The sequence below is a fragment of the Convolutriloba macropyga genome, chromosome 12 (genome assembly GCF_964194025.1).
Source record: "Convolutriloba macropyga chromosome 12, txConMacr16.3, whole genome shotgun sequence".
Lineage (NCBI taxonomy): Eukaryota > Metazoa > Xenacoelomorpha > Acoela > Convolutidae > Convolutriloba > Convolutriloba macropyga.
Genome location: NC_134479.1, coordinates 47,895,132 through 47,911,716, shown reverse-complemented (window position 1 = coordinate 47,911,716; position 16,585 = coordinate 47,895,132).

Sequence of the window (16,585 nt, the reverse complement as noted above, 5' to 3'; positions counted from 1 at the left end):
CATATCCATGAACCATATCTGGCTCCAACAGGTCATACAATTTTTTTTATATATGATTTTGTTATAGTTGCAAAGATTTCTATATATGATTTTTATATGGTATCCAAGAATCCGACGACCAATTGCGTATAAAAAGCTTCAAAAATTCTTGCCATGCAAATTTAAGAACTGAATCAAGTCTTTACTATTGAAATGAACTGGTTATGTGCTGAAAAACTGAGTGACTCTGGTTTTTTTAACACCCATACATAGTTTTCAACACCCATACAACACCCATAGCATTATCGGCTTTAAGCGTTTTACACAACTTTACACATTGGTACTTGATATGGCTCGTGCATGGTTGCTTCATGAAGTTTTCTCTGCTCAAAGTACAACGCAAAAACCACTGTTTTAAGAGTTTTTCAACAACATTGAATTTTCATGGTCAACTGTATGATTCCCAAGTTACCATAAGCTCCATATACAGCTTTGATATGTTTGTCAGGAAAAGTTTTTGTAGGTCAACCCGGGGAAAAGAGGAAAATACTGTCTAGTAAGTTTTTGCGTTTTGTGGTATCAAGTGACATGTATTTAGCCTAACTTTATCGCTCAAACTGTTTTTCTAACAAATTTTTATGAAATTTATTGCCTAAATTGTTCTTGTGAACACTGTTATGGGTAATAACCTAACCACTTTTTGACTTCTTAATCGACTAAAGAGAACAATTTCTGAATTAACTAGACTTCTTTCATTTCGGTAATTGGATAATGAGACAGTGAGAAAGGATGAATTGGAAATCAGTTCCTTATAGCGAGAAAACTAAAAACGTACGGAGTGGAATTAATGATGAAAGACTGTCACAAGTGTTCACGCTAGGCTTAAAAGATACTTTGTGAAAAGCTTGCTTTTATAATCGGAAAACATGTGTCGTAAAAACCGACAATATTGAGTTTTTAAACTTGATTTTTTGAACATTAGTAACGTAAGGTCTAGATATTTTCCGTTTTTACTTGATGACCAGAATTTTTATCATATCTAAAATTACAATGGTTTGACCTTTTTTGGTTGATAGACGGAGCTGTTAGGGCTGAAGAGAAAAGAATACACCTCTGGGTCTAGAAGGGATGGATAAACAAAGACGACGATAATGATGATAATGAAGGTGAATCTGTATTGTTCTGGGGCCTGTTGTACGATATGAAACTTTTGATTATTTTGGTGCTCTTTCTTTGTTACAATCCAAGCTCTGCATTTCTAAAATCTAAAGAAATTGGGTTTTATTGATAGTCTGACTTTTTTAATGGGAGAGACGGTAAACTTTTTTGCAACTGGCAGAAACTCTTTCCTTTGTTTCTTAGAAATCAGCATCTTTCGAGAAAGAGGAACTATATCAGAAAATTTGTATAAAGACCTACTCTTCGTTTTGGACATCTGAATTGCCATCATCTCTTTTCTTCCGCTCCAAAATTTCCCCATTCGAATGGTCAAACTCTGACAACTGAATTTCAAAAGTCGATACGAGTAGCAGGCAAAAAATAATGAATGCAAACAATCTGCTCATTAATTTCATTTTTACAATCGTATACTTTCAACTGGAAATTTCAACAATTTATGTCTCCTTTATTTGAAATGTATAATTCCAAAAAAAGCTAATGAGTATTTTCCATTGCTATCATAATGCGATAGACGTATTCCTGCAGCGCATAAAGTTTTCCCACAAATAACATTTTCAAAACTCCCACAGCGGTGGCAAAGGAAGCGGTACCAAATATTGTGGTGGAGTCTTGTATAAAATCATTTTTTAAGACATAATTTTTTTGCTTTCAAGTTAAGAGTTTTTGTTTTTTCTCCTTCATTAGAAAGCAAGCTTTTGGTTAAAATTGCTGAGATCGTATTGTTAAATCAAACAAAAGAAAATATGTGTAAGAACAGCGGGAGTCGTATTGCTCATTTTAATTATGAGATTGATCTTTGGAGCTAATAGCAAATTTTGCTATAATCCAAGGCCGATGTATCAGCAATAAAAACTATTCCAAATTAATGTAAGAGATTTGAGGACAATTTGATGAAAAATCTCGCAATCATGCCCCTGATATGTGATATATCGAGAAGTAGCGAACTCAGCAACTTAAGTTAAAACTTCGATATATAAAGAAAACTTTCTTACCTGATGTTTGGTGAAGTGAAATTGAATAATGGCTTCTAATTTGAACCGAATCGTCGATTCAAATTTGTTCATACCACAAGTTCATCAATCTACATAAACCATAAATTTGTGAGATAGATTCGACCTTCCCACCACCAAACTCGATCAGTAACCAATTCTCCGACCCTCCCAGTAGATAGCAATGACCTGTTCTCAGGTAGGGAGAACAATGTGTTAAGTGCAAAAAACTGGACTAGTTACTGCCATATACGGCAAGGGGTAAAACTTGTTCACAACTAAGGTGTAAATTAACACATATCAGTTTATCTATATCTAGACGGATCTGTAAATTTTCATACTGATGCGGATTATAAAGACCTGTGAAATTTTGTAAATTTAGGCCATTTTGAATTCAATTATTAAAATAATAAAAATCTTGTTACTCGTGCTCGAGACCACGACATGATATAAACTATAATTTTTTCTGATTGCTAAAATGGACGTCACCCTGTTCGGTTTTATGCATGTTATTGCTCGCAGATGTTTAGCTGCTCTATTTCGCTTTTTTAATTTAACCACCAATTATTTAGAGTTCCAAAAAACTATCGTAATCTACTTACTTCAGAAAAACTAGTAGGTGAATTTTTATAGAGATCACTTTTTTGAAGTATTGAGGGCTTCTAAAAATACAAAAGGATAAAACTGTGGAGTAAGTTGTATAATTTTTTATTAACTTGTATATGTTATTGTCATCTGCTTTTCTCTATTATCTATTCCCTGCCCGGCAAAAAGACTGGATAGTTCCCTTCCAAAAACTTGATGAAAGAATTTTTCACACCTAATTTCCAAATTGAAAGTATCTCAATTTCGCAAAAACGGCGGAACCACTTAGCTACTAAGCTTGTGTCTTAATTTTGATCAATTTGTGTATCTAGTTTCTGCGCAATTTTTACTAAGAAGGAAATTTTGGGGTAAACCTCTGCGTCGTAATTGGGGTTTTTGTTCTTGCTCAATTGGATTATAGTTTTTATTATTCGTGGTTTGTCAACGCTTGAGCTTAATTATATTTACTGAGATGTTTATTGGCAGTTTAAAATTGAATACAAACGCTTCCAACTGTTGAATTTTTTAGCGGATTCTTATGCTTCAAGGCGTTTCCTTTTTTTCCAAATAAAGGAAATAAGTGAAATAAAAAGTTTATAAAATTTTTGTCTCTCGTGGCAACTTTAACTCTATTTTCACGGCTCTTTCTTCTGAAGTTTTTTGCGAAAACTACTAGACACAGGCATTGTGTTCTAATGTTGCATAGTGGAAGCTCGTTAATTATGTGCTAATATGTAGCATTTTTTTTGTAAAAAACAGCAGATTCACATTGTGGAGGAGAGGTGGTAATTGCTATTCCCACTAAGATGGGGGACAAAAAAAATAGATCTGATAAAATAAATAATCAATTCTCTAAGAATTGTCAACTGGGACAATTTCTCCGTTTAATTAAATTAATAATGCTCAATTATTGTAATTGAGAAACATTTAGAGAAGTTCTATTAAATTTTTTAAGGATTTTCTAAGCCCCATCTGGTTTTTATGGCTAGTTTTTTTAAAGTAAAAGTTGTGAAAACATTTCTAAAGGGAGCCTTTTTGAGATGGTGATGATCAATGTTTAACGTTTCAATTACCATATGAAGGTTTCGACAGTGATAATAACTCTGCCAGCCCTATCCTATAATAAGGACTATTTGCCCATCTAAATTACCAACATGAAATAGACAGTCAAAAAATATTGAGCAAGCAAAAATTACCAAGAAACAGGTAGAAATGAAAGGGAAAATCAGAAGAGACAAGACAATTTTTCAGTGACATATTTTCTAATATTTGTCTGTTCTTCACCGTTTAATTCCTAAGAGTGCACTGCATTTACTCAGAGGTACCCTTAATTAATTTTGAAAAAATAGCTGTCAGCAAAAATGTTGAGAAAAGACTAAAAGCTATGTTTTTCTTTTTTTTAATTTTGTTTATCCAATTTTGCATTAATCGAGTGTGAAACCGCCCCAGAGTTGTTTTCGTACTTTTACCTAATTTATTCAACTGAAAGTGTTTTCTCACGCTAAATTATTAATTTTCATAGTTGAGGTGATTTATTGATTCTTATTGTGCGCTAACCGTTAGTGGCGACAGTTGCCTCGTCTCTTTTGCGAATAAATTTTTTCGAGTCATGTTTTTTTACGATCAAAGAACTGGCTTACATTGGTGTTCTGTCTTTTTTTTGTAAGATATTTAAACACATTTTTCAATGTTTTCGACCTTTCGAAGCGGGATGAAAAAGGTAGAGCGCAGTGGGCACTGAGTTTCATTAGAGGCCCTAAGCTTGCTTTAGTAGTCTTACAAGATTTTAGAGTAGTGCAGCTGCTGGGAAAGCCTGAATTCAAGGCTAAAAGGACATTTTTGGGAGTCCTTGAGCCCAGAATAATGAAATTTTGCAGATTTTTTGTCATTTTTCAATTTTTTTATGTGATTAGTCTTGAATTGACAATTGTCAAAGTTTGTTAAACGTCTTTTGCAAGATATAAATTTTTTTACCAACCGATGCCAAGTATAAAACTACTGACATGAGATAATTATCGGCAATTTGGTTTCCCTCTTTTCTTGGCACTGTTGTACACAATAAATAGTGTGATCATTAAATGTCAAGTTATTATAACAAAATATTCTATGCTGAAGATTGGACGAACCCCTATTTGATGTTCTTTGTTGCAAAATACAGAAATCGAATAGGTTTTGAAAAATATATAAGAAAGTGATAGCTTGAGATTTTGGCAACAATTTACTTAAGTCGCGCAGCAATTTAATTGAAAAGTTTGAAGGTAAAAAACTGAAACTTTTATTAGTCGGTTCATGTCACAAAATTTTCCCATTTTTGTTTTTAAAATAAATATACGTGAAAAATGACGTTATGGACTCTTGCTATATACAAATTGGCATGTTTCAGGATATCCAATTTTGCTTAGCAAAATGGTTCTTAATTATCTCCTGGTTGTATATTATGTTTGTTTTTTCCTTCTTTCTTAATATATGATAGCAACACTCATCCCTTCACAAAATGCTTGAAGGTCTAGCAAAGATAAAAGCTTATTAAATATCCGATTCGATTTGCCCCTTTTTTATCACTTTTTTGAATCGCCTTGTAAGAACTTGCAAGAAACTTGCATGATCGTACAAGTTAACCATTCGAATCCGACCCGGGTTAACCACTGTTCCACTTTCTTAATCTTCATCGCGTTTGGCTTTCGTTGATAAAGCGACTAAAACGAGGAAATGCTATGAAGAAAAGAAACTACCTGAGTAAGACTATCACCGAACTGTATTATTACGTACGGTATGAAATTGCGGTTTTTCAATACCAAATTAGGTGGACTGTATTCTTCTGTCTGTAATTCGAAAATTGTTGATTATCAAGCAAAAAATGCCAACGATTGCTTAGAGAGGCGTTTCTGCCTTTCATGGCCTAGACGGAAGATAACCATCCGTCTTGCAAGATCTTGCAAGATAACCATTTTTTGCAAAATTCTTGCAAGATCTTGCAAAATAAACATCTGGTCTCGTCTAGGGCTACTAGTTGATTTTCCCTTTTCTGGAATACATTGGTGTTTATCTATTTGTTCATTTCGAAACTTTTTCCAAAATTTGTGAAAAAAGTGGTAGTTGAAACTACACTTACATATTGATCGTAGATACAATTTCCAATCTCTTGTGTGATAAACTTGAGTAAAATGTAATTCATTTAGGTGGAAAAAGTGCTCTTAAGGCAATATGTTTTGCATAGTTAGGGTTTGATATAGCATGTCAAACCCGCGAAATGCAGAAATTTCAGTGAGTCAATCAATCATTCAGGATAATTTGCGATTTATGAGTAAAAATCATGCACCACAGGAAAATTATCGTGACTATTTAGAGTAATAATTGTGTCATATAGTCGCATACTTGAAAAGTACATCTTTTTACATACTTTGCATACATCTTTTTGCATACTTGAAAAGTACATCTTTGAGATTACAGCTTCGGCTATATTGGAATTTTACTCTTATAAATTTTTTTTATATTATCTCTATTCTAATACTTGTTTTGTAAAAAATACATACAAACCTCAAAGGTACAACACAGGAGTTTAAAAGAAAATCCTTTCTAGTCATTTCATTAAAATTCCAGTGGAATTTTCCATAATTTCATAGCAAATTAAGTAAGTAGGCTTCTTATCTTTGAGATTCTTGGTTTCATCAAGCAATGTACATCACTTAAACTAAATGATACAAGTAATCACATTTTTTTTGTTTTTTGTTACTTTGTATGGTTTCTTTATCGTTGTTCGGATCCATGAGCATTAATTCACGATGATCTTTCGTCTAAGCTGGCAGTAATGGGTCGTCAGGCAGACAATTACTCGATCCAATCTAGAAACAAAAAGGAAACAAACATGACCGACTAACGACGGGCGAAATGATGTAAGAGTGGAGGGATGGGATGGGGCGAGGGAGGTGTAAACCAAAAAAAATGCTTCTCACACCCTGGTGTAACTTAATTTAGCAGTGCAGCTTTGTTGAACCGTACACTTAAAGCCCACTAAGGCAACTTAACGCCCCTCGAGATTTTACCTGCTAATCCGGTTTTCACAGATGAAAATTAAATTAGAAGAAAATAGGTATAACAAAACTTCGTCTTAAAAAACCAACAGGACTTATATAATAGCATTAAACTTTGTTTGAGAGCAGCATGCAAAACTCTGCTTGTATGACTAAAATTTTTGGTGGCACACAGGACCACGTTCTTAGGACAAAAAATCACGCGAAAAAAATATAATTCCAATCAAAGCCAAAATTTGAAAAAAAAATTGACACCAAGACTTTGAAAAATTCTACTTTCAACTTGAAATGCCTCTTATGATGTAAAGAAATGAATGAGAGACAATAAACTGCTATACAATGTTTAATCATAAAACTGAAAAAAAGTCTGAATGCGAAACTATTTGAACTAGTTGAAATCAAAAACATTAAAAAAGTAGTTCTCAAATATGCCTCAAAATAAGGGTAAAAATTCATCATAGATGATCACACATACAAAACTGCTTAATGAAATAGGCAAGAAAAACTACTCTCACAGAAAACAGTCGTATAACCAGAACATCATTAAAATACAGTCCTCTTTCGCATTTTTTTTGGTTTGTGTTTATTAGAGTGACTTGAACACATGATTCTGACTCTAATTCTGGCTGTAACATTCACAAACACTCAACAGATTTAAAAAAAACATAAATTCATAATAAACTCTGCTGCGGTGTTTGAACTAGCGATACAAATACGCCCGGCTCAAAGCCGGTTCGCTATAGTGTTATGTTGAATCTTTTTAACTTGTACTTTTTAAAGACCTCAGCACTGGCCTTAAAGACACGAGCCATGTCTTTTTCTCTGGCCATAAAATTTTTTTTGAAGCCTTTGTTCATTTTCTGCGTTTTTGGCAATTCTGATATATGCATTGTTAACACACAAAGGTCAATTCTGTAACTATAAGGGTCTCAATTTGATTCCTAATAAAAGTTAAATTTTACAAAATTTTGAACTGGGTGAGCACTTTAAAAATTAAAAATGCTAAAGGAAAAGAAAGAAATTAGATAGATTCAAGAAAATTTGCATGTCCAATTATTTTAAGTTTAAATTTTCATGGGAATGACGAGTTTTCAAATAACACACGTTTCCAATAGCTAATATAATTTTGCGAATATTCAAACCAAACAGAAATTTTTTGACTAAAATTTTTCCGAAAAGTTTTTTTTTTAATTTTAAGAATAACGTTGCACATATGAATTAGTTTTAAACTATATTACAGCTACTGTCTTCTGTAACGTAGTTTTAATTGCCTATAGGAAAATTTAATTGTCAATTTTACTAGTTTGCAAAAGAGGTGCGATGAAAAAATGGAAATTTTTTCACATCTGTTTCTTGAGATTAATGTTTACCCACAGCATTTATTTTTCATCAAAAAAAAATGTTTCCTGTAACAAAATGTGGAAAATAGCATAAAAAAGAGTCATATGGAAACATATTGAGGCAAGAAGTAGATTATCACAATTGTTTTTAGAAAGCAAAAACTTTCCTGTTCTTTTCTTGATTTTCAGTTTAAGTTTTATCAAAATTTTCTTTTAAAGAGATAAATTAGAACATTGGAAAGCAGTTTAAAGGAGTTAGATTTAACAAGAGATTTTCTTTTCTCCTTACAAAAATTATTTTGTTTTCAGGAAATTAGAATACTCAAGAGTCACTCAATTTTACAACTGAACATAATTTTTATTTTTGATTAGTTTTTCTCTTGTTTTAAGGCGTCCCTAATTTTGAGCTAAGAAACTGTTCAATTAGATTACTGAAATAAAATAAAAAAATTGGATCACCATTGTTGAGGCATAGAAACCGGACTCTGCGATTGGAAAAAAAATCAAACAACAAGGTAAGCATAAAAAGAAAGAAAATGAAAAAAGATATCAAATTCTTTTCAAGAACCTGAAAGTCAGCTTCTGCTATCTTACTGAATTGATCTCTCTGACTTTCACAATCTTTCACAGAACAAATTTTTATTGTATCACGGTTGCTACCTTGCCAGTACGTCTTCAAATTTGTTTCCAAAAACATCGTTGTTCTCGAAACCTGGAAATAAAATTGGTTAAGCCATCCTTGAAACACCGGCATATTTGGATAATAGGATTGCTTTTTTTCAAATTTAAGTGATATAGTGCGGCTCTGCTTAGAAATCAATATTATTAGTACGATACAAGAAGTAAAAATTATCTGTGTACTCTTCTCTAGTTCACAAGAGTGCGCTCTAGTTATATGATTATGGACATTGCAGGAATCTATGCCAAAACGAAAGAAAAAAGAATTTTTGAAATGAGAACTGGAGATTTTTTGTAACTCTGAGACGTTTTTTGATTATGTTGAACGTAATTCATTGATTTGAACGAAACTAAATGTTTTCCATCGTTTTGAAAAAAAATTATAAAAAAAATTCACTGAACACCTAAATTATATGAAGACGTGGGGGCTGAGAGACACGTGCTCACAAGTTTCCTTCTCTTCAACATCAATAAAACACATCAATTTTTTTGTCTGATTTCTCAAGTTTAGTATGAAATTGATTTCTCTCTATAAGATTAAACTTTTTCTCTCAAAACAAAAGTTTAAGAACTTGATAGAAAATATTGAATCGCAAAAAAAATTATTAAAGCTGCATTGGAAAACTTTGGAAGACGAGAGAAAATTTTTTCATCTGTTTTAGCTTTGTGTTCAACTGATATCCATTTTATTCCTTAACAAACAAAAACTTTTCTTAGAGAAATTGATTATTCAACAACCTTTTTAATGGAAACATCGATAGAAGTGCTGTAAAATTTTTCCGCAAATAGAAATTAATTGATTTTATCAATTCTCAATTTAATATAATTTTTACGTTGCAAATAATATTTTATTTGAAAGCAATCTGAGCTGGCGAAGGTTTCTAAACCAGAGTCAAAAAAATTTTCATGGAAAATCTGACGTGAAATGGATTATGCAAGGCTTCCATTTCAATTAAAGTTTCATTGTTGTATATTAACGTCGACGACGCGCAGAGTAAAGTAAATGCAGAAAAAGAGTATGAAGAGAAAAAAACCGTTGTTATCAAAAAAAAATCTCAAAATCTTTTAATTGATCGCCTGTGACATCCAAGGTTTCGTTTATAATTTTATCAGATTAACAACATGACAGGAGTTGCTCCTAATTTGCCACCAAGCTTAAGTCATTCAAATTTTTTCCAAAACTTATTTGGCTCTTAAAAATTGATAAATCAATGTTATTTTTGACTGTCGGCTAAGCTAATTGTCCTGCTGTGCTAATTTAAGAGAGCTCATCATGTGATTGTACTTGAGGCAACAAATTTTTTTCAGTTTTTGTTGATTTTGATATCTACCTATTTCTCTTCTACCTGTTCAGTTTTTCCAAAAATCAGTTATCTCAATCCCAGAAATGCATTGATGCGATACTTTTTGGAAGTGAATGAACTTCAAACATTGATGGATGGTTCAAATAACTGAATTTTTGAAATTGAAGGAACATTTTTTCTGATAGCAAATGCAAACATCATTTGAAAAAACCTGTTTTCTGACAACAAATAAAAACTTAGACAGGTCAGCTTTGTCTGTAGAGGGGTGTATTTGTCTGTTCCCCTCACGAACAGTTTTGTTAGTTATTATGACGTTTACTAGCCTGAGTGAGTTATAATACTTATAAACAATGCGTCATCTTCACAAGGTAAATTTGCGGATCCGATTCCGACCAGTTCACAGACATATCTGCCAGTTTTGTCTGTTCTCTCGATGCAAAGGGGCGCCCCCTCGCTAAATTGGCAATCTTCTGTCTTGTTCCCGACCGCGCATAGTCTGTCGTCATACGCTAATGGATGCTTATCTTCATAGATCCCACAGTTAGACCTGAAAGGCACACTGAAAAATACTATGAGAATATTTTGAAAACTCTCTGAAAATGCTGCAAAAGTACTCTAAAGAAAAATATGTGAAAATACTCTGAAAATACTCTGAAAGTACTCTGAAAATGCTCTGAAAACACTTTGAAAACAAAACACTATGACAAAACTCTGAAAAAACTCCGAAAATACTTTGAAAGTACGGTGAAAAAACTCTCAAAACAATGTGAAAACACAATGATAGTACTCTCAAAAACCCTGAAAAATATTCTGAAAAAACTCCGCAACAAAAGCTGAAAAATTATCTATATCTGCAAAACAGTATTCTGACGTGTTTACGATTTAAATGGTTCAATCCAAAATTACTTGAACGACTTCTCAACATTTATTTAGACTAAATGAGTATCAACCATTGCAACGGTAATCTACAGTATAGTGGATGATACAGTTCATAAAATTTAACTGCAAAACGTAAAATCCAGAAAGCTTTGAATCCGCTGTTATGAACTGGGCGTGTGAAATTTCCCTTGTCTTTAATAGGTGAGCAGCCGTTACAATTGATCCAGCGACGCGGAAAAAGGAAGGCGAACTGCTGTCTAGTCTGATGAAGAGTACGCCAAAGTCCCCAGCAAAGGCAAATCGAAAAAATCAATAGCAAAACTCCAACAAGGCTATCAAAAAAGCGAAAAGGAAACGAGTAGAGCAAAGGTGAACGGCAAGCAATCAATTCAATTCTAATGAGCAGAGTCTGTACAGCATCGGCCAGTAAAAATCATTTACGATAAGAAGTCTCAAGATTTAGTAGAAGAAGTTTACATTAAACGAAGGCTTGGCTACAAAATAGTCGAGATCCGGTTCCATCCAACAAAATAAAGGATCTCTGTTAAAGGAAAATTCGCATTAACGAAATGCCCAAGGAAACGCAGCGTCGAAACTAGCAAGCATCATACAGAGCAAGTTTTGTGGAACTTGAACTGTATGTTTTGTGCCACGAGCGCAAACGTAACACTAGTAACTGCAGTAATGGCAGACATCCAACGAAAACTTAGAATCTCAAACAGTCTTCACAATGTTGAATAGAACATTTTGGCCCTTTCATTGCAAAGATTGGGAAAAGAAAAGAGAAGCAAAGGCGCTATCTGTTCACTTGTCTAACAGTCAGAACGGTGCAAAAAGAATTGATTCACAAGTTGATCACCGATAACTGTCTCTATGGCAGCGTGAAACATTTTGAACCATGAAGCAGACTGTGCTTAAAAATCAGCTACAACGAGGGAAACCTAATTAAAGCTAAACAAGATTTAGTACCGACGTTGAAGCATGGAACATAAAAGAATTTGAAGAAAATCTTACTCAACAGGGAATCAGATGGAAGTTTAAACCTTCCCTCTTAACTCATATTGGAGAAGCATTTGGATCAGAATTTGCAAGGAAGCAATGTATGTAGCGTAGAAGAACAGATCAGTCACAGAGGACGTTCTTTCAACCAGAATGTGTTTTGTGGAATAGATTTTGAGCGGAAGAACGTAACTCAAGACAATTCAGATGTCAGTGACATAGAAGCATTATTTCCAAATCAATTTTTGCTTGGCAAACTCAATTTATGCCTGCCTTACCTACCATGCGCAGAAGAATTTGTTAATCATCATAAACTCTTGTTGACCTCAAGCTAATGCAAATCTCATTTGAGAAAATTTATTTACAGTAATCGCTAGCCTTGAGAACAAGGAAAATGGTTGACTTGTGGTTACGAAAACCTTAAAGAAATCAATCTCTTTTGGTTCATTGAATAGAGTGGAAAGCAAGAATTTTATAATTTGGGTCTAATGTGATTCCATCATCAAACTTTCGAACTAACGATGGAATAGACAAGCCAAAAGAAGTGAAGCTCGCTATTGTACTGCCAAACACAAGTAGAGTTTTTGCGATAAAAAACAGGGCGACGATAAACAATGTGTTTTGAATTACAATTCGGAAGCGTTCGAATACTTGTTACTCTGTCTGGTTTCTGTAGATAGTGTTTGTGATTGTAGAGCTTATCCTAACTTTGGCTTGTGACTAAACGGAATCAACTTCGAAACCTTCAATCGTTACTTCTTATCGTTTCCCAAGTAGGAGAAACTTTGTACAAAGTGTAGAGTCAGTTTTAAATCCATTTTTACTATGTATAGCATAGTTTGGGGTTGCTTGTTTTGAAACCAATTGGGAAACAAAAAGTGATAATTAAGTTGCTGATTTGCAAAATCTGACTTGCTTCAAAAGCATCCAACTTAAAAATGAGGTTTCCTGGAATCTTGAAATTTGGTTGACAGTTATATAAAATCATTTTTAATTAACTGCTAGAAGCCGATTTTCTTGTTTCGACTTTAAATTTGATTTATTTAGTCATATCACATCAAAAACTTGATTGTTTTAACTCAGCATTATTTTGTATTCTGAGCGAGAAATCTTGTTGAACATCAAAGCCGATCGATTGGTTATTGAGACCAATTGAGTATCAAGTAATGCAATAGTAATCTACAGTATAGCGTATAATACAGTTTGCAATAGTTAACTGCGAAAACGTAATATCCGGACAGATTTAAAACCGCTGAAATGAAGTGAGCGATGTAAAATTTTCTAGTCGTTGATAGGACAGCAGCCCTTGCAAATATCCAATTAAACCCTTTAATTCGATTACAGCCAAACTATCGGATATAAAATTCATGTACGTGTAATGTAAAGCAAAGATAGATGATGACTTTTGCCCAAAATTATAGCCCATTATGGTATAAATAAAATTTTTTGGGGTCAGCATATTTGAGTACAACTATGCGTGGGAGAGGGGTTTTTGAGAATTTAACCTGGAAAAGAACACAAGTTTTGATTACCAGCTCGTAATTGTGAGCGGGAAGGATACGTGCTGAGAAGACGATATGTCTTGATATTCGCTATCCCAGTCATAGACAACAGCGGTCTGGCCTTCATAATCATGTTCACCAGATGGAAGTTGCACACTTACAGTATCCAAATCTGACTCATCATCCTCTGAAATTAAAACCAGAGTTTAAACACTAACCACGCAAGTTACGAAAAATTTTACTGTGAATAGGAACATCTGGCATTCTAGAAATTGCCACTGCTCAGATCAGACATTTCAAAACTTGCACACGTGTTTCAAGTAATGGTTAAGTGACTCTGCTTGAAGTCACCGAGAACTTCTGTCGTTTATCGAGAACCGCGAAGCGGTTCGAGATATTAAGTCAGAATTTCGAAGTGACTTCTGCAGAGTCACTTAACCATGCTTAAAACACGAAACGCGCACGTCTTAAAATGACGAAAGTCAGCGAAATTCAACTTCTGGCTAAGTAGCAACTTCGGGCATTTTAACTTCTGGCACTGCAGACTTTCGTCATTTTAAAATGTGCAAGTAAGAGTTTCAAGGTTTTTTAGGACCACTTTTTGTCGTGAGCTGGTTAAGCCAGATTTTAAACCAAATTTTTACTGTAATATCAAAGTTTTTTAGTACTGTGACAAAATGTAATACAGCTAATGACATTCCAATGACCATGTCTTCCTTTAAGAACAGAGACCTAAGAGCATTCAAAAAACATGCGCAATGTTTTTAAAAATTACTTCATATTTCATATTTGTATTTGAGTGGTGCTAATCGTTTTAGCTCTAATATCTTTTAAATAATGACAAGGAATTTCCAATTAATTCAAACGTTTACAAATAGTTTTGTTCGACCATTTTTAGCAGTATATAATTGTTAAGAGTGAGCAAAAATGGGGTTGAATCCTTATGGTTTAAGATCTACCGAATCAAATCATTGTAACTAGAGGTTTGATTTGTAAATAATTTCGCCTTCCGTGAGAATTGTACAAACTTAACAAATTTTCATTAATTATCAGACAGCTTAAAAACGGATAGCTGAAAAACTGCAATGATGCTCAGTTGCTTACAGTATTGCTGACTACACAATTGAGGAGGGATTTGGACGATACTGTGTTAGCCACGGTGATGTGACAAAATAATTTTTTCTATTCGGATCTTTCTATTATAATTGGTGGATTTGCTTTGAGTATTTGATGAATTAGGGATTATAGTATGTTGATATTGGGTATAGGTTAGCCTCCACAACGCAGGCCAGTTAGTAGTAAGTAAATACTGTCTCAAGAGAGGGGGGGTTATCCTACGATACTTAAACATGGGATAATAGGGGGTTATCCTAGACGGAAAGGGATTAAGGGGATTAGGCGGCCTTGAAACTCATTTTTCCGCCATGACAACCCTAGCGACGGTTGATTTAAAAACTATTCACGAAATTTACAAGGAATTGAAAAAGGATTATTTTCAATACGGTGAAAGGTTTCTTTATTTCTTGGCAACATGTCAGTACTTGGATCCTGATCTTGATTTGGATATTGCGATGAAAATGAGACCCTATGGTGGACTGATTGGTATTGATAATTCGTCTATGGACAAGTATTTCAAGTCTTACAAAATTTTGAGGTTGCATGCTATACTTCACGGCGCTTCAGGTTTTGTCTTTGAATATAGTGAAAAAGGGCCGGGCTATTCGTATGTCCTACCGTGTCCAGTGACAAACGAGTATCTTGGTCACGTGACAGGACTGGCCTTCTGTCTATATGTAAAGACTTTTGAAAGCAATTTATTCAGTTTGCTGGAATGTTGAAATCAAGACCAGTTGTTCTTGATTTTGAAGGCTTTCGACATAAAAAGTCTGGTTTTATTATCAAAGAACTAGCTGTTTCGACAGAAAATTATTGCGATACTGTGTCATTTTTACCCCCAACTTCATTCAACATACTGTCTTCGAGTGAGAGACGATCATACAGTTGGGTGTCAAAAAATCTCCATGGTATGAATTGGGAGAGTGAAGATTATCCATATTGTTATTTGCAACAAATTTTTGATAACATAGCACTTCGAATTCCCTTGGCAACTTTTTATGCGACGGGAACAGAAAAAACAGAAACTATTCAGAAACTTCTCAAAAAGGACGTTATCAATTTAGAGATTTTATTATGTCCAAAAATTGAAAATTTGAAATTTTTTCACGAGACACCAATTTGTACTTTACATGTTTTAAGCTGTCCTAAGCGGCAAAGAAATCAACACTGTGCAAGAAAAAAAGCTACAATTTTTTTACCTGTGGCTAACGAATGAATCGACGGTCCGAGAAAGCAGCATCGTCTCTACTTCAAGTGAACTTGTCCCCAAATTTAGTGGTTTACAGTTGTATAGCGGATGAAAATCAATTAACAGCTACATTTGTCAAAGAGGAAAAAGTTGACAGTCGTGGTCAAACTGTACTGAGGAAACAGCAAATTGTCTGTACTGGAGCTGAAATAGAAGCCTTCAAGAAATACCTTTCACTTTTGGAGTACTTTCAATTGTACCATGTCTTTGGAAGATAAAATGCGAAAGCTGAAACTAACCCCTTTACCTATGCCCAAGCGTGCAGAACCAGTTCTGATGTCACTGAACGATAAGAGCCTTCCAGCTGAAATAAGACGAAGAATTGAAAAGAACAACGTACAGTCAATTGTCTTCAGAGAAAAAACTGACAGAGTAAATGCGAACTACACCATTATTTTTATCAATGATAATCAAAACTCACAATTTGTATCTTATGAAATTTATATAATGAAAAAACCAAATTTACCTCTTTTTTAAAAAAACTTGTTTTGAAATGAGTAGAGCAGAGGATCAGTTAGATACAGGCGGGGCAATAACTGACTTAGTGTTTGATGATAATCACCATGAAAGACGATCATGGAATGTTTTGTAATTCAAGGATACCACGATCAGAAGTTGTTTATTTTACACAAGTTTTTATTATAATTTTTCTCATAATAGTTTCTCAGGTAAAACTTGTGTTTTTCCAGCTTGAATGTGAAGAGTCTACATTTTGGTTTTCTCTTCTTTCTTGTACAGTTGAATACGCTCTTCCC